This window comes from Monodelphis domestica, chromosome 5, assembly GCF_027887165.1.
Source record: "Monodelphis domestica isolate mMonDom1 chromosome 5, mMonDom1.pri, whole genome shotgun sequence".
In the NCBI taxonomy this organism is placed as follows: domain Eukaryota; kingdom Metazoa; phylum Chordata; class Mammalia; order Didelphimorphia; family Didelphidae; genus Monodelphis; species Monodelphis domestica.
The window spans coordinates 275,834,466-275,858,333 of record NC_077231.1 but is presented as its reverse complement, the minus strand read 5'-3'; the positions used below and the strand labels follow the sequence as shown (position 1 = coordinate 275,858,333).

At 36.5% G+C, this 23,868-nt stretch overlaps 1 protein-coding gene across 7 annotated transcripts in view; it reads right to left on the bottom strand.

The window, feature by feature from the left end:
- CDK14 (cyclin dependent kinase 14) overlaps positions 1-23,868 on the bottom strand; it is a 648,447-nt gene that overhangs the window by 256,368 nt on the left and 368,211 nt on the right. The window lies entirely within an intron of this gene.

Sequence of the window (23,868 nt, the reverse complement as noted above, 5' to 3'; positions counted from 1 at the left end):
GAATTAATATTGCCACCTTAGCCTTTGAGGCAATAACCAAAGGATGTATTGGTCATAAATTATTAAAAGCAGAAGACTAGGGAAAGTAATTTATGGTCAACATAAGCCACCTAAATGGTTTAGTAGTATCATTTTCAGATGTCTGTGGGAGAATTATGAGAATAAATCTGGCAGAGTAATGCACTGTTTTTCTACCAACTCAATCATTTAACATTTCTAAAGATCAAATAATCATCCAAAGCATATCATATTTGCTATCATATAACTAATAAGCCACTAGCATAATGAGTTCAATATATTTCAGTTAAAAGTAAAATAATAAATCCTAAAACATGGTTTTCTTTCCAGTCTTGATGAATGCAATTTGGTATGATAGTTATTTCCTCCTTGATTGTTCCAGTTGCTGGTAATGTATATAAACTAAAGAAAATCAAATCTATTTTCTACAGTTTCCAGGTGCATAATATGTTGAAAATGCCCTTGCAAAATCATGGTTTATATCTCTTATCTTTTTCAACTCAAAAATGGAATTCTTTTGTTTATAACTATCAATTCTAAAGCACAAATATTTTCCCCTAAATGTGTACACACACATGGTTAGAAATTCCTGAGAGGTTACTCATCACTTAATATCAGAAAATGATTATTAAAAAATTATATTGGCAGGTAAAAAAAGGAAAAGAAAAAATCCCTTTATACTTACTTATTTTGTGTCTAATATGGAGCCTGGCACTAAGTAGGTACTTAATCAATGCTGGTTGATTGATATTTTGAATATATTTTTAGTTTATTTACAAATGCTCATAGTCTCCCCCAATTGAATATAAGTTCTTAGAGAGTGTGGCCTCTTTCATTTTTTTTAATGACCAGCACCTACGACAGTGCCTGGCACACAAGAGGTGCTTAATAAATGCTTATTTACTGATCAATAGATCCAAAGATTTTATTCAACATCAGAATCAATGACTATTTATTGAACAACTAATGTGTACCTAACACTCTACTAGGCACTAAGGGGAAATTAACTAAATTTCTACCTATAAGGAATGTGGTTGGGAAAAGACTATTATGTCTATTATTATATATTATAAAAGTCTATTATGAACAAACCCATGGAAACTAGCCATTACATGCTGATAAAATGTATGTTCTAGTACTTCAGGAATCTATTGTTTCAATGGTATAGGCATAACTTTCTAAGACATACTTCATTCCATACCCCTCACTGCCCTTCTAATTCCAAACACACAAATTTGAGTTAGTCTGGCAAAAATATTCCACCACATGGTAAGATGTCCCTGTGAAACTAACAAGGCTAGATCCTGAATGTGAAACACATTATTTTTTGGTTGACCCAGAGCAGAAAACTCTCACCTTAGTAAGACTCATCAGAGCTTGTATTGGCATAACTTTTAATTATACAGGGTTATTTCAATGCCATGATAACATATATAGGTAAGAGAATGGAAGGAGGTAAATGATAGAGATAATTTATAGACTGTTCAAAAAATTTGAGAATTAGATGTCATATTAGGTGTTAATTGGAAGCCAGAATAATGTATAATTAAGAAAAACTGAAAAGTAAGAGTCAAAGAGCTCTCTAAGTTTTCAAAAATAGTGTTGCGGTAACAGAGAGAAAAGGGAATAAGGTAAAGGGGAACTGGGGAGAAAAATGGAAAATCAGTCATTTAAGACATGCAAAGTATGAAATAGTGAGGATACATTTAATAGAAAATGCCTTGTATGGAACAAAAAATAAAGTACTGAGTCTGGGATGATTGGATCATAGATAAGTCAAGGGTCAAAAAGGGATCATGAATCTCAGAGTAAGAATTGGGAGGGATCTCAGAGGCAATCTACTCTAACCCCTTCATTTCACAAGTAAGCAAATTAAAGTCCAAGGAGATTAAAGTGACCTTTAAAAATATTTTAAATATTAATTCTTTCAAAAATAGCCATGAAACTCATTATATGTCATCATGTTTTAATAAAAAATAATTATGTTTTCCAAAACAAAAAAAATCTAGTGAGCAGAGTGGCACTGTTTTATACTTTTTTTTGTTGTTGCTGCAAATCTCTGGAATGTCTGGCTTAAGAGAGGACAAAAAATTCACATTGGCCTCAGGAATCTAGAGTTTACCAATATGTTTAATAGGTGAAGATACAAAATTACATGAGCTGTTCTCGAAAGTATATTAAGCATAAAGAACCAGCAAAAGGCCAAGGATTGAGCCTTAGAAGGATATTCCCAATTATGGGGCTAGAAGAAAAGAGCAAGCAAAAGAAACAAGGATTAAACAGAAGTAGGATAAACCAACATTCCATATTATGTTAGAAAATTTCTTCAAGAAGAGGGAGTAAACAGTATCAAATAAATATTACTGAAACTTCAAAGACAGAATAAAAACCTTGTCATATGCCTGGAATATTACTGTAGCACAATGGGAAATTCTGTTTTAAGGTGAAGACAGAAACCTAATTATAAGAACTGAAAGACAGAATGTGTTATGAAGAAGTAATGGCTATGGACTAGTCATTTAATAGGTTTGGGAGGAAAAAGAGACTAGGAGAATAGGAGGTTTAAAAGAGAATCATGTGGAAAAGGCAGTAACAATTGTAAATATTTCTATAAAATAAATGCAGTCTCAACCAGAGTCTGGCAGTTACCTGTGAGAGTGATTAGAGAGGAAAGCATGAATACTGCATCCACTGCAAAAACACAGGCATAGAATGAAGAAATTCTGGATTAGGTTGGCAAAAAATGAGAATAGAAAAATAAAAGATGACTAGATGTAGGGAGAGAAGTAAGTGATTGAGAAAATTCTGGTAGCACTGATAGAATGGACAGCTCCAATCTGTCTCACCAGCTCTGTGGTCAAAGAGACTGATCACTGAGAGATTTTAGAAGTTGAAGAGCACTTTAACATGATGAGGTCAGGGTATATCTGGGTGGTTAATGTGGAGCTTCAAAAGCTTCATAGAAGCCACAAAAATGGAAAAGAAATGGACCAATCTTGACTTTGGTAGTGTAAATCTTGAAATTTCTCAGACTTGTGAATGTTAAAAATTTCCACATTGAGGAATCCTCCATTGGAACAATTTCCCTACTGGAAACATTCCCCATTTTGACTGTGAGAACTCGCCAGAATGAGAAATGGGAGGACCTCTACTCCACCCATACTTAAGACTGCTTTAGAGGCGAAAACTCCTTGCTAAACAATGAAAGTACTTGGGCCCATGCTAATAATAAGGCAAGGGGTTCTTTGAGCCATGCCTGTTTTTAGAATTGATACAATGGGATATTAGGTACCTAAAAAGGTCGGGCAGGTTTTCTCTTAATGAGATTAGTCGACTCAGCTGTGTTTTCTCTGGTTCAGATTTACTGAGGGGATTAGTCAACAGCAGCATTTTCTCTGGTTCAGAAGTACTAAGGGGATTAGTCAACCTAGCTGGAATTCAGATGGGCTGTCTTTTAGAAAACATCTACGGGGATTGGTAGATGGAAGAACTTAGGGGAGGTGACATAGAAAAAAAAACCCCTATATAAGAAAAGGTATCTCTTGAGCAAGGGGAGGCTTGGAGATCCTTGGAGGCTTGGAGATAGGTCCTTCGAGATAGATCCTTTTGGAGGAGGCCCTTTGAAGATCTCTTGAGAAGAAGTCCCTTGGGAGGCTGACTCTGGCTGGAACTCCCTCTGGGGAGACTCTGTTCCCCAGACATCCTTGCTTAAGACAAATCTTGTGGTGAGTGATAACTGACTGGTTTCTCTCTTAAGGCTTAGGCCTGGGTTGGCCAGGCTTGCCCTGGACCAACCTATTTTGTTCTCATTAATTCCTTTTCTCTCTCCTTCTCCTTTTCTTTAATTCCTCATTGTATTATTAATTAAATTCTCTATAAAACCCAGTTGACTTGGGCATATTCATAATTTGGGAGTATATTCCCTGGTGACCACCTTATATTTGATTTAAAAACCAAGACACTGTAGTGAAACATATTTTCAGCGGTCACAATTTACTCACCCTCTCTTATATCTATCACAATTTATATCTTCCACCATTTTAACTCACTACAGTTTACAGCATCAACCATTTTAATTATAACAGTTTAAGCCATATACTAATTTAATTATTACAGTAGAAAGGGAAAATTGTGAATCTGTAGCTGACATCATCATATGAGGTTGAAGAGGTTCCTAAGATGGGAAGAGGTAAAAGTAGGAATACAACTGGAAGATGACAATAGGTACAGATGCAAAACACAGGAGGTACTTAATGTAAGACTTACTTGTTAAATAGAAATATCAGTGAAATTAAGGACAGCTTTTTAAACATTAAATTATTGTACGGGCTGGACATGTCCTGGAAGATATGAGCTCAGAAACAGAGCTGGGAAGCTCCCACCCCCACCTAGCCGGTTGATTTTACTGATGAAGAAATAGAATTTCAGGCAAGTTCAATGACTCCTTCATAGTCTCAAAACTAGTAAACATTCAGGATAGCACTTAACCTAAGAACCTCTGTGGCAGAATCATCACATTATTTTGCTTTTTGGAAAGTATCCCTAATTTTCATCATTAAGGCAGAGGCAACTTAAAAGTACATATAAAAACATACATATTATTTATTTATATGTATACGTATATGAATATGTATGTGCTTATATGTATGTGTGTATATAAATATTATATATAATAGATTTTCCCCAATAGATAAATGGTTAAAGGATATCAACAGATAGCTTTCCAAAAGTGAATGACAAAGTATTCGTAATTTCATGAAAAAAAAAATGCTCCAAACCACCAAGAATTAAAGAAATACACATCAAAACAAGCCTCAGGTTTCATTGCATACCAGAAAATTAGAGAAAATGACCCCAAAAATGTCCATCTTGGTGGGGTTATGGGAGGACAGACATACTAATATTACTGATGAAGCTCTGCAATCGTACTATCATTTTGGAAATTTAGAATTATGCAAATAATTGCCTGAAAAATCTCCATACCTTTTGAATCACAGACTCTATCCTTAGGTTTATATCCCGAGGAATTCATTGATACGGAAAAAAAGACCTCATATACTCTAAAATATTTGCAGCAGAACTTTTTTGTGGGGAAAAAATAGATGCCTATTAATTAAGGGATGATTAAAAATACATGTATATATGAATGTAAGAAATTATGACTAGAAAAGAAACATGATAAAAAAGCAACATAAAAAAATTAATGAAAAGTGAAGAAAACAGAGCCAAAGAAAAAACAAAGCTAGTGACTACAACAAAGTAATGAAAAGAATACCAAGAAGGAAAAAAAAAACAAATGTAACAAAATAATAAAGATCAAGTTTGACACAAATGAAGAGCCATAAGAAGATGCCCCCTTCTCCCATCCTATCCCTTCATGGACATGGGAGAGCCACAGGTGCTCAACATTGTCTTTATTTTCTAAGTTTTTCAACATGTTGATCCAGACTGCTTGCTTCCCCCCCTTTCTAAAAAAATATTACTTGTTATATGGAATGGCTCACTGGGTGATGGATTAGTAAGGATAATTAGGAATACAATGATGATGCAAGAAATAGAAAATATCAACAAAAACTTTTAACAGAAGAATAAGGTCTAAGGGGGAAATCAGACCATTCACTATCTAACTTTTCTGTATGCTTGAGCTCCATCTGCTTGGGGTTTCCCCATGCACTGGTTGTGGCCAAGAATTACAGCATGTTATCAAATACATTTCCTCTCAAAGGGACTCTTTAACATCCCTCGAGTAAAATTATCTCTTCCTGCTCTCAAATAAAGAATAGAGAGTAAAAGTCTCTCTTCCCAGTTTCAGAAAGATAGGCTATTGAAAAACACAGGTTCCAAAGGAAGGTGCTCTGCCTATTGAGAAGCAAATGATTTTCAGTTTAAAATATATTTAAACTCGAAATAAAAGGAAAATAAACTACAAAAGTTTTCAAAGATCTACACAAGGCATGTCACAGCAAAACCCCCAAAAGTGTAAGAATTCAATCACACCTTCTTTTCCTGCTCTAATCATGAATAAATTTGGAAATTGTCAACTTCTCAAATATTTTTGGTAAAGATATATTGCTACATATTTATCTAGTTTGTGCATCAAAACATGCTTACTCATGCAAAATTTATTTAACCACATCCTCCAGCTGAAGGAAAACTGGAGGGTTGGATTAATTAGCACAGCATGTGTGAAAGCTTTCTTTCTGGGTTCCTTGTCAGTTGCCATGGTTACACTACAGGAAGAGAGATATCCTACCTTTTCAAAAAGGTGGAGCTCAGGGACTATCATCAAAACTTCTTATATTAATGGTTAGTGTTATTGTGAATTAAAAGTCAAAAGTCAATATGATCAGCTTGCCAGATGACTACACATTATTTACAGGTTGGGGCTCCTGCAGAAGGACCTCCAAGTGTGTGTCTGGTAAAGTGTGTGAGCATACACATAGAAGAGGGTTTCATAATAAATCAATGAAGTCAATTTCCAGCTGTTGGCATTTATGTTTTTTTATGGTAAAAAAGAAAGGACAAGCAAAGGAAGGAGAGAGGGAAGGAAGGAAGGAAGGAAGGAAGGAAGGAAGGAAGGAAGGAAGGAAGGAAGGAAGGAAGGAAGGAAGGAAGGAAGGAAGGAAGGAAGGAAGGAAGGAAGGAAGGAAGGAAGGAAGGAAGGAAGGAAGGAAGGAAGGAAGGAAGGAAGGAAGGAAGGAAGGAAGGAAGGAAGGAAGGAAGGAAGGAAGGAAAGAAGGAAGGAAGGAAGGAAGGAAGGAAGGAAGGAAGGAAGGAAGCAAAGAAACAAGGAAGGAAGGAAGGAAGCAAAGAAGCAAGGAAGCAAGGAAGCAAAGAAGCAAGGAAGGAAGGAAGGAAGCAAAGAAGCAAGGAAGCAAGGAAGCAAAGAAGCAAGGAAGGAAGGAAGGAAGCAAAGAAGCAAGGAAGCAAGGAAGCAAGGAAGCAAAGAAGGAAGCAAGGAACGAACGAAAAAAGGAACGAATGAAGGAACGAACGAAGGAACGAACTAACTAACTAACTAACTAATGAAGGAGAAAGAAAAGGAAGAAAAGGAGGGAGGGGAGGGAGGGAGGGAAGAGGAAAAGTGGAAGAGAAGGAATTGGGGAGTGGAAGGGAGGGGAGAGAGGGTAAGAGAGGAGATATGGGTAGGGGGAGAGGCTAGGGGAAAGGGAGGATGGGAGAGGCCAGGAGAGAGGAGGGGAGGGGGGAAGAGAAGGGAAGGGAGAAGGAAGAGAGAGGAGAGGGGAGGAGAGGGATAAGGGAAAGGAAAGGAGGGCGAAAATAAGGGGAGAATGAGGGGCATTCATTAAATATTTATTGAATGGATAACAATAAGTCTCTAACCCAATACTGTAAGGACCACACTGATATCCCTGTTAAATAACTATCTTATCTAATCTCCAGACAATTTCCAGACACAGACAAATGACAGCTCAGAGATGCAGAGAAGGGGGACAGTCTGTTCCATTTTTTGATAGTTTCAATGGTTGGAAGATTCTGCCATGTATTAAACTGGAGTCTTATAAACCAGAATTTCTACCCAATTGGGGCAAGTTATAATATAAGAAACAATTTCTAACCCTAATAAAATATGAAAGTTCTTTATTTCAAAATTATTAAAATTTAACTTTGTATCCCCCAAAAGGGTCAAGATGTGCTGACCAAGCATCTAAGACCATAAAATTCACCATCTTAGCTTCTTGTTGTCATTTAATTGAGTTCCATGATTATGGTAGTAATCATATCTATGACAGATATTCATAATATATACATTTTAATATTAAGATACTACCAAAAGTCCCTATAAATACCAACTGTGACTCAATATAGACAACAAAATAATTTCCTCATAAAAATGTCAATTTTATTTGAGATAAAAACCATTAAGGTAAACACGCAGAACCAAAAAAAAGGTAAGCACTTTTAAGTATTTGTTTCATTTGCTTTGTCACCCTTACTCTTAGTGCTGACTTATTCATTTGATTAGAAGTCCCAGACTTTAAATAAATCCAGATGTATTGGAACAATGTAATATAATTCACAAAATGAACCTTGTTTTTAATTATTTCTTAATAGATTAAAAAAAGTAAACCAAAAGAAATTACACTAATATATCATTTACCTGCATATCTCTAAATAATTCATATGTGGGAAATCTTTCTTCCACTTCTAGAATTTTTACTTTGTTCTTTGTCTGGAACCTTCCTTTCCATTTCTATTTTAATGATTTAATATCCCCTTAAATCTTTGTCTCTCATCAGATTTTACTACTGTATCCTATCTAATCTCTGGATGGGTTGTTTTTTCTTTTATTAAAAGATTTTAACAACACAAAATTAAATCACAAAAAACTTATGTGGCTGCTCAAAATATAAACAAAATGTGTTATCTTTCATTTATAAGGAGAGGTATAGCACTTGCTATAATGTTCCAATGTACTAGAAATGCAATGTACAACAAATGAAAAGAAAGAGACTATTTTGGGGGTGATATATTACATTGTGTTGTTGTTCAGTCAGTTTTCAATCATGTCCAACTCTTTATGACTGCATTTGGGATTTTCTTGGTAAAGATACTGAACTGATTTGCTACTTCTTCCTCCAGCACATTTTACAGATGAGGAAATTGAGATAAACAGGTTTAAGTGACTTGCTCAGGAGGATCACACAGCTAGTTATCTGAAGCCAGATTTAAGCTCTCTTGACCCCAAACCTGGCACTCTCTTCACTGAGCAGCTAGGAAATTTAATGAAGATACTTATTTAAAACAGTGCGATGAAATACTTAGCATGCATTGGCAGAACAATGTAGGGTAAAGTGAGAGAAGGGTTAGAGGGCTGGTCTACTCTTCATTAGTCTTGGGTTCTAGTTGACAGTACGAGGCTCTATAAAATGACAGGTCTAAAATTAAAAGACTAATGAGATTATCTCTAAGATTCCTTTTACTTCTAATTCCTTTCATTCCAAATTAAACAACGCATTGCAAAAAGAAAACAGATTTGAAACAAGTTTTTTAGAAATATCATACATAAAAGCTTAAGATTCAAATTATTATTTATATCTAATAACATTGTATTTGTTTACCTAGATCTCTGGCTCTGAAGTTTCATGATTCTGTGAAATGTGATAAATTATGTGCATATGCAGAAGATCATACATGTACACAAATTCATTGAAAATATTGCTAATCAGTAATTCCACTTCAATGACAAAACCACATCACATATGCATTAATGAGAAAACCAGAATCATTTCCAGGACTGTAGATATAAATACATCATCATTTTCACAGTTCACTGATTTACATTTGCATCTCTGGCTTCTGCTTTTCATTTAATGACCCTCATTGCTATTATTTCAATGTTGGATATGAGCAAGATGACCTCTACTTTAGATGACAAAAACAAAAAACAACAGAGAGAATGAGCTACAATAACTTTACAAAGCCAATAATTTGGTCAAATTTGAAGGTGTTCATGGATTAAATTTCATGATTTAAAAAAAAACTATTTAAATAAATTATAAGAACCTGGTTTCCCCACCAAGATATAATAATCAGTGCCTTTAATTAACACTTCATCATAAACCATCTGTTTAGCACATATATGCAAAACATACAGTAGGTATATATATTCATATGTATGCTAACTAGATACTATTTTGTGAAGTAACAGCAAACTATAATTAGGGGGTCAGGTATGATAAAATAAGCTTTTGACTTCATGTCAAAAACATGGTTTTAATAAGAGATATTCAATCGACTTTGAATTCTTTCATCCACTTAATGTTTGAAATAGCAATGTGTTTCCTCATGGTGGTTATCAAAGACTCTTTCCTCTTCTTCTTGGGATAAATCTTTCTCTGAAAGTCAATGGTTAAAATCTCCCTCTCTTAAAACATAAATAAAAGTGAAGAAATGTTTAAAACTACCAAAACAAGAATGTAAATTTTAAATGTGAAACTGCTTTTCACAGAAGTTAAAAAAAAAGGAGATTGAGCTACATGTGTAGTAGTGGTAACTTCACAGGATCACAATTAAGAAGGGATCTTAGATATTCCAACTTCCTCAGTTTACAACTACAAAGCAAGGTGGTTAAGTGATTTGCTGAAGGCATACATAAATAATAATTATCCCATTTTAAAGCCTATTGCTTTGAGTTTTAATATCAGTCATTTCTAGATTTAGCACCTAATAAAAGGCTACCCTCACATCAGACCACACAGTCCTGCAGCTGATTCAAATCTCTCTTATAGATAAAATTATAAAATAAATTGAAGATAATTTTTTAGCTAAAAAACAACTGCGATCCTTGTAATGTCCCAACTCTCTGCTAAGAAGATAGAAGACTTTCATTGTCCATTTTTAAAGATAATTAAGTATTTATTTAATCTTGATTTTCAAATGCCTGGATTTTAGCTTCTTCTTAGTCACCTTTTCATTTATTCTACTGTTTAAATACTACTTTAGGATCCAGTTCAGGATTTGTACATTTACATTTGCTTCTGTTCAGACACACAATATCTTACCATGCTTCTCTAAATTCCTCATTGTAGTATTTGTTAGTCTTTAGAAATAATGCATTATATTAATATACTCCCTGATTTTCCAACCATATGCACAAATTTTTCCTCTCAATCCTTAGCTACCATAAAGTGTACCCCAGAAAACATGGCACATATTTAACATGATGGGAGTAGTTCTGATGGGATGAAGAGATCATTGTAAATACCTAAAAAAGAGTGTGTTAATGCTGAAGAAACTGTGGGAAAAGGGGAAAGAGAAAAGATGGAGAGTGGTGGTTACGTTTTTAAAAAATAGAGGTCAGGGGGGCAACAGGGTGGCTCAGTGGATTGAGAGCAAGGTCCAGAGAGGAGAGACCTTGTGTTCAAATCTGGCCTCAGACACTTCCTAGATGGGTGACCCTGGGCAAGTCACTTAACCCCCATTGCCTAACCTTAGCCCTCTCTTCTGCCTTAGAACCAATACACAGTATTGCTTACAAGATGGAAATTGAGGGTTTAAAAAACAAAAAACAAAAACAGAGATCAGAAAAGTCTGGGAATAAAATGAAAAATGCACTGGCTCATAATGAAAAGGCCCAATGCTACTCACCTCTGTTTTCATTATATCACTCCCCCAAATAGATTTTGTCAAAGCAAAGCAGAGGAATTAAATATCAACTAAAGATGGAGGTAGTTCATTTGCATTTGAATAATTCATACTTAATATTTATTCTGAAGAGCTGAATATTTCTATACCATAATAATTCTGTACCATAAAGTTATGGAAAACTGACAGTTTCTTTAAAAATGAACTTAGAGGTACTTTGCAAAATCATCTTCTATCATAATAGCCATTTGACTTATTTTGACTACATTCAGAGCTGGTAGAAAGTACGGAAACCATTACTGGGATAGATTAAAAAGGAGATGGGGGAGATGATTGGAGTTTAAAACATTGGGTTAGCATTTTATTTATGTGTAACCTGTAACCAAAAACTGTTGCTCTGAATTTATGGAAAAGAGGCTCCATCTTGGAGGTTTCTCACTAAGTAGTTTTATTTGTGGCTTGTATGGGGCTTTCTCTGGTGACATCAGAATGAGTCATGTCTAAGTGTTTAACCCAAAAAAGGAGCCATTATCATCTTTGAAAACACTTTGGGTAATGAGACAGTATAATTCAGGCTTTATATAATCCTGTGAATTTTTAAATTAAATGTCTCTTCCCAAAGCAGCCCTTAAGGATATAGTAATTGTACTTAACCTCCTCGTTCCAGGGACCTACACTTCAGAGTTACAGTAGTACCAAAGGAAAGAGGTGTCTCCACAAAGGCTTAGGGCATTCAGGACTGCTAGAGACCTTGGCAGGATCTACACAGTGCACATGCCACAGAGAACCAGTGGTAGTCCAGGTTGGCTGGGGCTGGCTCTGTCCTTGGTCCTTAGCCTCAGCAATCACTTGGAGAAATAAATTCCTTGAGGACACTCTCACTTTCTAATTTGTATTCCCAGGTCATTAGGAGGGAGCATTTTGGGAGCTTTTTTTCTTTAATTCACCTTTGCTCTAAGTCATTTTTAATAAATAATATTAAAATAATACTTGGAGTACTGAATATTGATTTTAATCTTTACATATAGTGCCTAATGCAAAGTAGGTACTCACATCGTGGGAGATCCTAGCTTGGCATATGAATTCTTAGCTATTCAGATTGTATCTGAATCTGATGCCATCTCTATGTTGACTATTTTAGCTCCTTTTCAGAAAACTGGTGTGTGTGTGTGTGTGTGTGTGTGTGTGTGTGTGTGTGTGTGTGTGTGTGTGTGTAAAACCAGCTTTTCTCCAATCTTCTAGTCCAGTCCCCCAGCTCTTGATCTCCTTTAAAGGTCAAGTCCTTGGACATTGCTTAAGTGTGCAAACTGGCCGTGAATCAATGAATCAATTATCCTTGGTGGGTATTCAAAACAGGGTAACCCAAGGTAAGGCAAGGAATTTCCTCTTCATTATGGAGAGCTAATCAAAGTCAGAACAAAGTCCTTAACAATAGAGCACAAATTTCATGCAAGGAGACAATGTCAACAAAAGAATGTTGATCCATCAGTAAGTATTCATTAAATGCCTACCCTTTGCCAGGTATTATGTATGCTATGTGGTAGAGCTACATGAACAAAAGTCGGACACATTTCTTGTTTACAAAGAGCTTATATTCAAGTAGGGGAGAAAATGAGAACATATATAAATATAGCCAGCATGAGCCCATGATAAATAAATACAAATAAACATGAAGTAGTCAAAAACAAGGAAGAGAGAAATTCTATGATGTGGAAGAAAGGAGAAAGCACATATTAAGCATGAGGGAGTGACCACTAACCACTATAAAGGCAAAGAGATGGCATATAGAAGGATATGTATAAAGAAGAGAAGGGCAATTTGGCTGGATAGCAGAGTGTGGAGAAGGGAGTAAGAGCCAATGAAAGTAGAAAGGTAGGATGGGGCCAGGATGAATAGTGTTTCAAAGCTAAACAGAGGACTTTCTATTTTATCTGAAAGTCAAAAGAAAACCACTGGAGCTGGTTGAGAAGAGTCTTATTATTAGATTTGTGATGAAGAAAAATTATTTGGCAGTAGTTCAAAGGATGAACTAGAGTAGGGAGAGACTTGAGACAAGATGAACAATTAGGATGTTATAATACTTTAAGCAAGGGATCAAAAGAGCTTCAATAAAACTGGTAGGTTCAAGGGCATCTGTTGGCTCAGTGGATAGAAAGCCAGGGCTAGAGACAGAAGATCTTCAGTTCAAATCTGGTCTCAGACATTTCCTAGCTGTGTGACCTTGGGTAAGTCTCTTAAACCTCATTGCCTGGTTCTTATCCCTCTACTATGAATCAATACATGGTATTGATTCTAAGGCTGAAGATAAAACTTAAAAAAAATGGTAGGTTGTATGAGTGGCAAGAAGACATGCATAGCAAATATTGTCATGGAAGAAACAGCAATATGTAGCTATGAATTTGATATGTGAAGTGAGGGAGAGGGAAGCATCCAAGAAAATACTAACATGGACACCTGAGACTCTAGAAGAATGGTATTTATGTCTAGGTAGAATGAAAGGAAGAGGGATGAGAAGGAAAAATAACAAGTTCAGTTTTGAGTATGTTGAATTTGAGTTGCCTGTGGAACACCCAATTCCAATGTTCATGAAGCCATTGGTGATGTGAGACTGAACCTCAAGGGAGGGACAATGGCTTGATACACAGGTCTGGTAGTCCATACAGAGAAAATAGTCCAGTCAGTATGAGCTGATGGGGATCCAGGCAAAGGTGATGAAGAATGTCAATTGGAGAGGAGAGATTGGGAAGGATGAAGACTGAGAAAATGCTATCCTTATCACTGGGGCCAGTGATGACCCACGACAATGCCTAGGAACACCAACTATGTTACCCTGTATTTCTGAATTATTTTTTTACCTAAAAGCCTTTGATTATCTTCCTCTTTATCCAACTCTAAGTCCCTCTACAATAAGGATCAGATCTTATTCTTACACACTTACAAGTATATTCATTCCGTATAAACTTATGTCTTAGAATCACGGCTGTGTATCATCAGTTTCAAGGCAGAAGAGCACTAAGGGCTAGGGAAGGGGAGATAAGTGACTTGTCCAGGTTTACACATCTTAGAAGTGTCCAAGGTCATATTGGAAGCCAGGACCTCCCATCTCTGGACCTGGCTCTCAATCAACTGAGCCACCTTGAAAGGAAGAAATGAATAAATTTGGGGAAAATGCTCCAACTCCTGTATCTTCATGCTGCAAATTTCCATTTTCCCCAAATTTATTCATTTCTCCCTTTCAACCTAACCTCCCCCTATATATATATATTTTTTTAAATGATTATACAGCACATTTATGCGGTACAGATGGGTACATAATCCCTTTGAAATCCACACACTGCTATGAGAAACAATTAAATATATGATTTGAAAGTAAAAAGTGGATCAGAAATGCATGTTTTCTTTAGAGAACTGAAAAGGGTGATCAACACTAGACAGAAAAAGAGTTGGGCTTAGAGGAAAAACAGAATAAACTAAGCTGGATTTTAGCTAGAAGACAGCACAAAGCTTTTAAGGTTTGTTAATTCCCCTTGAACCCAGGCACCTTAGTTGAATCTGGAACAATGAGGGAACTGTCAGGGACAGCCAATTTTATAGAATACATCCAGACACACAGTTAAATATCTTTAACAAATTATATAAGCTGGGAAAGTTACATAAACTCTTGGTGCCCCCGAGAACATCTTTATTACTCTAAGCTGAACAGAAGGTGTTGCTCTGCATTGGTGAAGAGAATATCTTCATTTTGGGTGCTCAATAACAGTGAAATCATAATTCTAAAAGAAATATTGATACAAACACAAAACTTACCAAGACAAATATTCTGAGGGTTATGTGTTATTGTTTACTATGAAACAACTTAGAAATACAATCATAAAAAGACTTCTATCCAGACACCTGGAATGGCTTATGAAAACATGCAACAAGTGAAGGCAACAGAGGTAATAATTCACTGATGTCATTGTTATTAGCATTGCTGTTGCTTATAGAATGCAGAAAATAACTGGTTTTTAGTAGTCAAAAAAGCACATTTTCAAATAAATGGAAAAGCAAAATAATATTTTAAAAATTCAGTTCAAACAAGACTTGAAGAACTCTAATAAATGCCATGCCCAACTATGATTACAAGGGATCAGTGATAAAGAATGCTATCCACCCATCCCAAAAGAAGAAATGGTCTCCAGGTAGAGAATGGACCTAAATTGTTGAACCATGGCCAATGTGTGGGATTTCTTTTGTGTGACCATAAGTATTTGTGACAAAGGTTGTTTTTTTTTTCCCCCTTCTCTTCCCCACAATGTGGGTTGCAGTAGGGGAAAAGTAGGAGAGAGAGAAAATAGATTTTTAGTTAAGTAAAAGTTTTTATTTTATAAATTTCTTAATATTATAAAAATGCATTTTTAAAATTTTAATTTATATTTAATTTATTAAAATAGTTTGCATTTAAATTTAACTTTATAAAATTAAATTTTATTTAAAATTTTAATTTAAATATATTTAATTATTATTTAAATTTTTATAAAACAAAATTAACAAACTCAAAAAAAAGCCTTAAAATTCAGTTGAAGCTTTAAGGTAGTCTGTTGTGCTTAAACTTCAGCCAAAAGATTCACAGGGGTGTGGGCTCTGATCCTTTTGTGCCCCAACATTTCTGCAACAGCCATGGCTCTCTTCTTCAGAATATCAGTCAAAAGCTATCTAGATATTCTAGTCAAATTACTGCTAGAATGCTAGAAAAACCTAGTGGTGAGGATCTAAAGAGAGGGAAGAAAAAATTGAAATAAACTATTACTTAAATCTTTCTCACCACTGAAACCCTGCTGTTCTCTGAAGTTCTGGCATTTCTCCAGAAAGGACAATTTATCTAAGGAGAGATAGACTTGTGACAACAATGTGAGTCACCCAGCAATTGTAAAGTTGAAAACATCTCTCTGGAAGGAGAATTGCTCCCATTATAAAATTTAGAACACCTTTGCCTTGGCTGAGATTGTCAGAAAACTACCCTGGTTGCTATGATGTTATTTTTAACAATTAATGAACAGAGTGTTCTATGTCTGCATTTCACTTGGTTGTCACAAACTCAGGAGAGGGAGAGGAGAGAAAGAGAGGAAGGAGGGAGGAGGGGAGAGAGAGAGAGAGAGAGAGGGAGGGGTGAGGGAGGGAGAGAGGGGGGGAGAGAGGGGGGGGAGAGAGAGAGAGAGAGAGAGAGAGAGAGAGAGAGAGAGAGAGAGAGAGAGAGAGAGAGAGAGAGAGAGAGAGAGAGGGAGAGAGAGAGAGGGAGGGAGGGACGGTGGGAGGGAGGGAGGGAGGGAGGGAAGAAGGAAGGAAGGAAGGAAAAGGAAGGGAGGGAGGGAAGAAGGAAGGAAGGAAGGAAGGAAGGAAGGAAGGAAGGAAGGAAGGAAGGAAGGAAGGAAGGAAGGAAGGAAGGAAGGAAGGAAGGAAGGAAGGAAGGAAGGAAGGAAGGAAGGAAGGAAGGAAGGAAGGAAGGAAGGAAGGAAGGAAGGAAGGAAGGAAAGAAAAGGAAGGGAGGGAGGGAAGAAGGAAGGAAGGAAAAGGAAGGAAGGAAGGAAGGAAGGAAGGAAGGAAGGAAGGAAGGAAGGAAGGAAGGAAGGAAGGAAGGAAGGAAGGAAGGAAGGAAGGAAGGAAGGAAGGAAGGAAGGAAGGAAGGAAGGAAGGAAGGAAGGAAGGAAGGAAGGAAGGAAGGAAGGAAGGAAGGAAGGAAGGAAGGAAGGGAGGGAAACGCAAACAAAATCAGACTCTAGCTGGTGACTGCATAGTTGAGTCCATTGTTTAGCCATTTGAAACACAAAAGCAACTACCTGACAATTTATTTCTCTTTACTTGTTAACTTAAACAGACCTTACAGATGCCAAGTACTCAGTGTGACAAGGCAGTCTAGGCAATGAACAGCCAGAGAGCTGCACAGAGCTGTCACACTAAGTATAAACTCATTCTTTCCTGTCTTCCAGGCAACTGTCTATTTCTTTGAAGGCTCCAGACAGTAATGGAATCCTTGTAGCACATTTGCCATTTCTTTAATATCAGTTTAATATCTTGAATATACCAGCCTCATTAGCCCAAATGTCTCCCCAAAGTATTTCTTTTTTACTGTCCTTTAAGAAATGTTTCCTTTCCCATTAAACTTAATTTAGAATTTTGTGATGCAACAGAAGGCACTTTCAATTTAGAGACTTTCTTAAAATTGAATATAAACTTCCAAGTCAGAATGTTCTCTTTTCTCTGTCTGGTTAACCATGAACTTTATGGTTTTGATGTTTTCTTCATTAAATATTTCACAGAAAATGAGAAAAGTTGGAGTAAAATGTAGGATATGAATAAAAATGTTGTCCCTGGTTTAATTGGATCATGAAATCATGATTCCAGTTGAAAATCTATGTGAAGCAAAACAAAGGCATTGCCTTTTCAGTGATTCCTAACCAATAGGGCAAGTATTAAGGATAATATTTCATCAATTGCATGTGTCACTTAATTTATGTTTTGGGAGCTTAAGTTAAAATAGAATTCATATTCAAAATAAAAGAAGAAGTCAATTTTAATGGAGATGTGTTTCAGAAGGATACTTAAAACAGCTTGTTTCATGGATCTCTTGGGCACTTAGCAAAGCCTATGGACCCCTTCTTAGAATAATGTTTTGTAGCATATATAAAATATATAGGATTACAATGGGAAACAATTATTTTGTTAATAATTTAGCAATATTTTAAAAGTTCATCAACCCCAAATTAAGAACTCTTATTTTTGAAGATCTTTCCATCATAAGCAAGGAAACTATCTCAGGGAAGTTAAGTGATGGTGGTGGCACTGTCGGAGATAAAACTTTAACCAAGGTCTTCCTGACTTCAGGTCATGACTCTATAGGTCATGGATTCTGAGTAAGCCAACAACTGGTGCACCTCAAAGTTAGGTGCTGAAATAGTTCCTGGTGTTCACCTAATCATAAGGTGATCCCTCCTTCTTTTACAACCGCTGAGCCAAATTAAATTTTGGAAAGAAAAGAAGGTGAGAAAAAAAATACATATCAGTGAAAAAGGCAAAAATCCTAAAATATTTATGGTTGCCTAACCTGTGAACCAGCAACGGTCCTTCTGGGGTGATTTAATATCATCTAGCCCTAATTTCTCCCTGAATTCCAACGACTTTGGGGTGTTTTATGGTAGGTCAGTGCTGCATAAACAAGAGATAAGTGCTGACTATGAATCAAAAAAAAAAACTTCTTTCCTCTAAAATCTCACCAAATCTTTAAAGACTTGCCTAAAAACTCTAAACCTAGGAGAATGGTCTGAAGCTTTCTATGTGAGGAACTGCTGAGGATGAACAAGGTTATGTGGGAAATTGATAAAAGTAAATACCCTTATTGAATAGTTCAGCAACACGATTTCAGAGTCATTGACGTATTTGGGGGTCTCAATTCACACATTAAATATTCAAATGATTCTTCCCTCCACTCTATGACTGTCAATTTGGTTTTGATAATAATAGTAACAGGAGCAGTACAGTAGTCCTGATTTTTCCAGCTTACAATAATAGCTCCCGAAAGGTTCTAAATGCCTTTTGGTTACTACATATGCTATAAACTTGCAGATATCATGAAGCTCAAGAGAGGAACCACACTAAATTAAAATTTTACAAAACATTCCATTACCTAATGTATTTCTTTGAGTAAGGGAATACTGAAATATTTGTGAAGTAGGATCCACTTGTAAAGCAGTAGGGAGCAACAGTACTACTGAAACCAGTGATTTTCATTTCAAATCTCTAGCACAACCCTGGGAATAAGATCTATTCTCCAAGCAGATATTTTTTCATGGGTTAGGAGTGGAGGGGTTCAGAAAAGGAGGGGTGCTCTTAGTACCAGATTGAAGTCTGAGGCAATTAGAAAAAAAAAGATTAAGGCAATTGTATCTCTCTTTGTGAGAGCTTGGCAAAGAAATTTGTAGCATTGAATTAGAGATGGTTTAACTTGGACTTGAGGGAGCATAATAACAAAATGTAATACTCAACTCAAAGGGATACAGTATCTCATCAACTTAAAAACTCCTTTTGACGTGAAAGAGGATTGTAATCTAATTATGTCTGTCCATCTGACTTCATTCTCCAGATCCTTCTACAGATTTTTCTTATAACAAATACTTATTAAGAGCCTATTATGCACCAGGCACTATGCTAAGAATTTGACAATTTTTATCTCATCTATTATCCAAATTTTACAGATAAGGAAACTGAGGCAGGCAGTACTTGACTTACTTGCCTGGGGTCATGTAGCTAGTAAGTGTCTAAGACCAAATTTGAGCTCAGGCCTTTTTGACTTCAAGTTCAAGGTTCTTTCTATCCACTACACCACCTATCTGTCAAATTCACCATAGATGATTCATCCAATGTGTTGATGCGGTCATTCCTCCTTCCTCCTGCAATGGCAGTGCCCTCAAAGGTATCCTATGGAGGTGGAACCTGTACCAGGTTTCTTGCATCACAGTGCTGAATATCTTCTTTAGTGCCTCTAATGTCTATTTTTCAAAGACTCTGGAATTATTTTGATATATAGATGGGCTGGTGGAACTACTACAAAGGCAATGATGATGATGATGATGATGATAACCATCACCACTACAATAATAATAATAATAATAATAATAATAATAATAATAATAATGTTTGCCATTTGTGGTATAAGGAAAGCAGAGTACAAACTAATAATGATTTTCCTTGGAGATGACAGAAGTGAGAGATGACCAAAGAATATCATCAACTTTGGCTCTAGGGCACCAAAAAAATAAAATCAAGGATTTAATCTTATTTTATTTATACTTTTCAGTTTTAGGTAGAGACAAAGCACGTCTGAACCTGAGAAATGTGCCATGGAGACCTTTGAAATAAAAATTAGAAACTGGATATTGCAATTAGCTGATCAAGGAAGCTTCTGGAAATCAGAGCACCCAAACACAAGACAAGGGAGACCAAAGACAGGATTTGGAATTGGAACTTGCAGGGTTAAATGCTTCTCAGAGAAGGTGCTGACAAGTGGGGATTATGGCCCTTGGGTATTGGGAGGGGGGTTTAGAATTTAAGAGAACACAAAGGTGGGTGCTTAAGTCAACAGTAAAAACAAAAGACCCTTAAGATACCAGAGAACCCAGTGGAAGAGGTGAAAAGTAACAAACTTTACCTTCAGCCTATTAAAGTCTGGAGACTCTTTCCTATCAAGTAAAAGTGATGGGAATTTCAGGAGGAGTTGTTAGGTTATCTCATTTTTTCAACTAAAGACAGGACAATCATTTAATCAGAGAATCATCTAATTAGAGATAGAAGAGGTTGTAGAGATCATCTTGTTTAACCCCTTTGATTTACAGATGAAGAAATTGAAACAAAGGATGATATTAAGTGACTCAGCCAAGGTCACAGAGAATCTGTAGGGCAGAAAAAGGATTTGAACCCAGGTCTTCAAAGTCCAAATCCTGTGATCATTCCACTATACTTCAATGTAATTACCTGTGTAATACAACTATTAATGTGATCATATCAAATTTGTGTTCATTTTTTTCCCCTGAATGATTACAACTACATTTGCCTTTACATCTTTTAGAAAGGAATTTTGTTCAGGCCAGGAAAGAGAATCTCCAAGTTGAAAAGGCTCTCAGAAATAAAGCTGGAGATTCTCTTTTCTCAGAAGAGCCCAGTAAGTTAGTACAAATAATACCCTCAGATGAGAGATAAGGTGAAAAGATAAGAGGTGAAGAACAATGGCTGGAGAATAAGAAAACCTAGATTTGAATTCAAGCTGCCACTTCCTCACTATGTGGGCAGTTAATATACTGGTGGTTTCCTGAAACCAATGAGAAAAATCAATAACAATAAAAATATACCAATGAGAGATGGTGGTTTAAAATGAATCAATATGTACACCCTGAAAGGCAGGCACATTGCTAGCCATTGTCTTTATCCTCTGGCTTTTCTGGACATGGACTGAATTTATTAATTAGGGCAAGCACAGAGTTTCTGAAAAGTTCAAGCTTCATTTCTTTTTCATTTGTTCCCCCTTCTGCAGAGCAATGGGACTAAAATAGGCTCACTCCGACCAGAAAGTGAAGAGCCCTTTTCTGAAGACCAGTAAGAAAAACTGCTGCTGCCAAAATAACCTGAAATTCATGAATAAGTTTCTGACTGAGCTGAAGTCAGCAAAAACATTTGCTAAGGACATTAAATTAGTAGTGTCAAAAATACAACACAGTGCATATTTCACCTACTTCAGGGAACAATTTTTTGACTCATTTTATTACCTCTCTTGTTTAATTTAAATGACAGACCTTGAGGTCTGAAGGAAACCTTAGAGGACAGATGGTTAAACATTGTCCTTTTACAAATAAGGACACTGAGGCGGAAGTCACGATTTTTCTGAGGACACCCTGTCTAAATAATGGCAGAACAAGGCTAGAATTCAGATCTGATACATAGATACCCCTGCCCAATGACTGGTCTCACAAAGAACATTTCTAGTGGGGCTAAATTCAGACCCCAAAATGAATGGTCAATAGATGGACCCTCTCTAATACACTGTCTACTTTATAATTAACTGACTTTTTACTTATTAGCTACTTCCCAAAAGCTTCTGAATTTTCCGATTTCCAACTCTGTGCTTTCATTTTATAGGAATTACAGTTTTGAAATGAAGGGAGAAAAAAATCCAGATAAAAAGTTACGAATCCGGGTTTTCCCATACTGATGGCTTAAATGGGTGTATTATTAGTTCAAAGACAGGCTACATTTTCCTATAAAAACCTCACTTGCATAAAGCCTGAACACAGTTCATGGTTAATGTGATTATTCTTTGGGTACCTATATGTGTGCGTATATTTTCCCTTTAAAACAGTTCTTTTTAGGGATGCAGTCTATGATGGGGCCAGCCATTATTTGAACCCCTATGAATTGTTCTAATGATGCCATTTTCAATACAGCATCTGTCTTTGTAGATGTCTCATGGAAGTCTAGCATTTAGCGGCCATTTGGTAAATATTTATAAACTGGATGGCATTAACAATCTTTGTCAAGATCTCACAGGCATCTTATCTTCCTAAACATTGCAAAGTGGTTTTATTATTTCAAAGGGCAATACAAATGTAAGCGGTGACATTTTTTTTACCTGTGTAATACAACTATTAATGAGATCATATCAAATTTGTGTTCATTTTTTTTCCCTGACTGATTACAACTACATTTGCCTTTACAAAATTAAACAAAGAAAAAATCCTTAATAATTGGAACAAAATTACTTCTTGGTGGCAAATTCTGTACAGGTGTGGTTTTTTGTTTGTTTCTTTGTGGGGGGGAGGGTGGGGGGAGTTGAGGTTAGAAGACTTTAAGATGTCAGTCTAATACCCCAAATAGTCAACTTCTGGTATTTTCTCGTCTCTCTGACAGAAAACAGAGATGGAATTTCTTTTTCCAAGTTCCTTTTCCTTTGCTTTAATCAAAACTGGTGAGTCCTTTTCTCTGGCTTTCTTTTCAAAGTGAGGGTAGAGAAAGAAGTTCAGGGTCATCAATCCTAGGCACAAATTTGAGGATTTGTATTCAGAGCTGGGAGACTAACAGATATTGACAAAGGCAGTGATCTCTGCCCCAAGGCAAGATCTGAGAGAATGGGAACTGGCCAGCAGAGAGGAGTGAGACCTGCAGCCAACAGCAGTGCCTGTGGGGATTCAGTTTATTCTTGTCCAGTTGGGCTGGGGTCTTTTGTCTACTAGAGCCCCAAAGCTATGCTCTCTCCACTAGGACAAAGAAAGACAATCTTTGACAGGAGAGACCAACCCAGGCTCCTCCAGAGAGGGGACCCAGCTCTTCTGAGCTGCTTCAAGGACTCTTCCATCCAGAGTAGTGAGACCAGCCAGGAAAGACCATAACTCTCACTTGCCTTAGATTAAACCAGCCAATTGAACGATTTAAGGAGTACAATAGCTATTAAAGTATTTCTATAAGGGTTTTAAGATTCACAAAGTGGCTTATAAATACTAGCCCCTTTTTTAATTTGTCCAGGTGGGTGCAAATAGGATACCCATTTTACAGAGGAAGAAACTGGGACAGAGTTAAAATGATTAGCCGGCAGAGGCTGAATTTTAATTTAGATCTCCCTGAATGCTCCAAATGTACTCACTGTGCCTTCTAAGTAGCAATATTTATCATTTCAGGAACAAAATCAGTGGGGCAGCTAGATGGTGCATTGGATGGCCTGATATTTGGGACTGGAATTAGGAAGGCTGAGTTCAAATCTGACCTCTGACACTTGCTAGCTATGTGACCCAGGGCAAGTCACTTAACTTTCATGGCCTCAGTTTCCTCATCTGTAAAATGAATCAGAGAAGGAAGTGGCAAACCACTCCAAAACCTTTGTGAAGAAAACCCCAAATGGAGTCAGGAGAGTAGGACATGATTGAACATAAAATGAAAAACAAGGGGCATACTTGCTCTAATTTATTCATTAATCTTAAGAGTTCTCTCCCAAATGCTGCCTGGAGGGTTCTCCATCTACTGACCTCCTTCCAGATTCAACTCAAATCCTATCTCTTAAAAATGGTCTGGGAGAAAATTACTCATTAAGTCTGAATATCTCTTGTATGGTCACGATTCTTGGAATAATTTTCTCCTCATTACAAAGTGAACTCCTTGGGGACAGAGACTGTGTTTTTGTCTCTTTTTGTACCTCCAGCAGTTAATAGATGCTAGGAACATATTAGG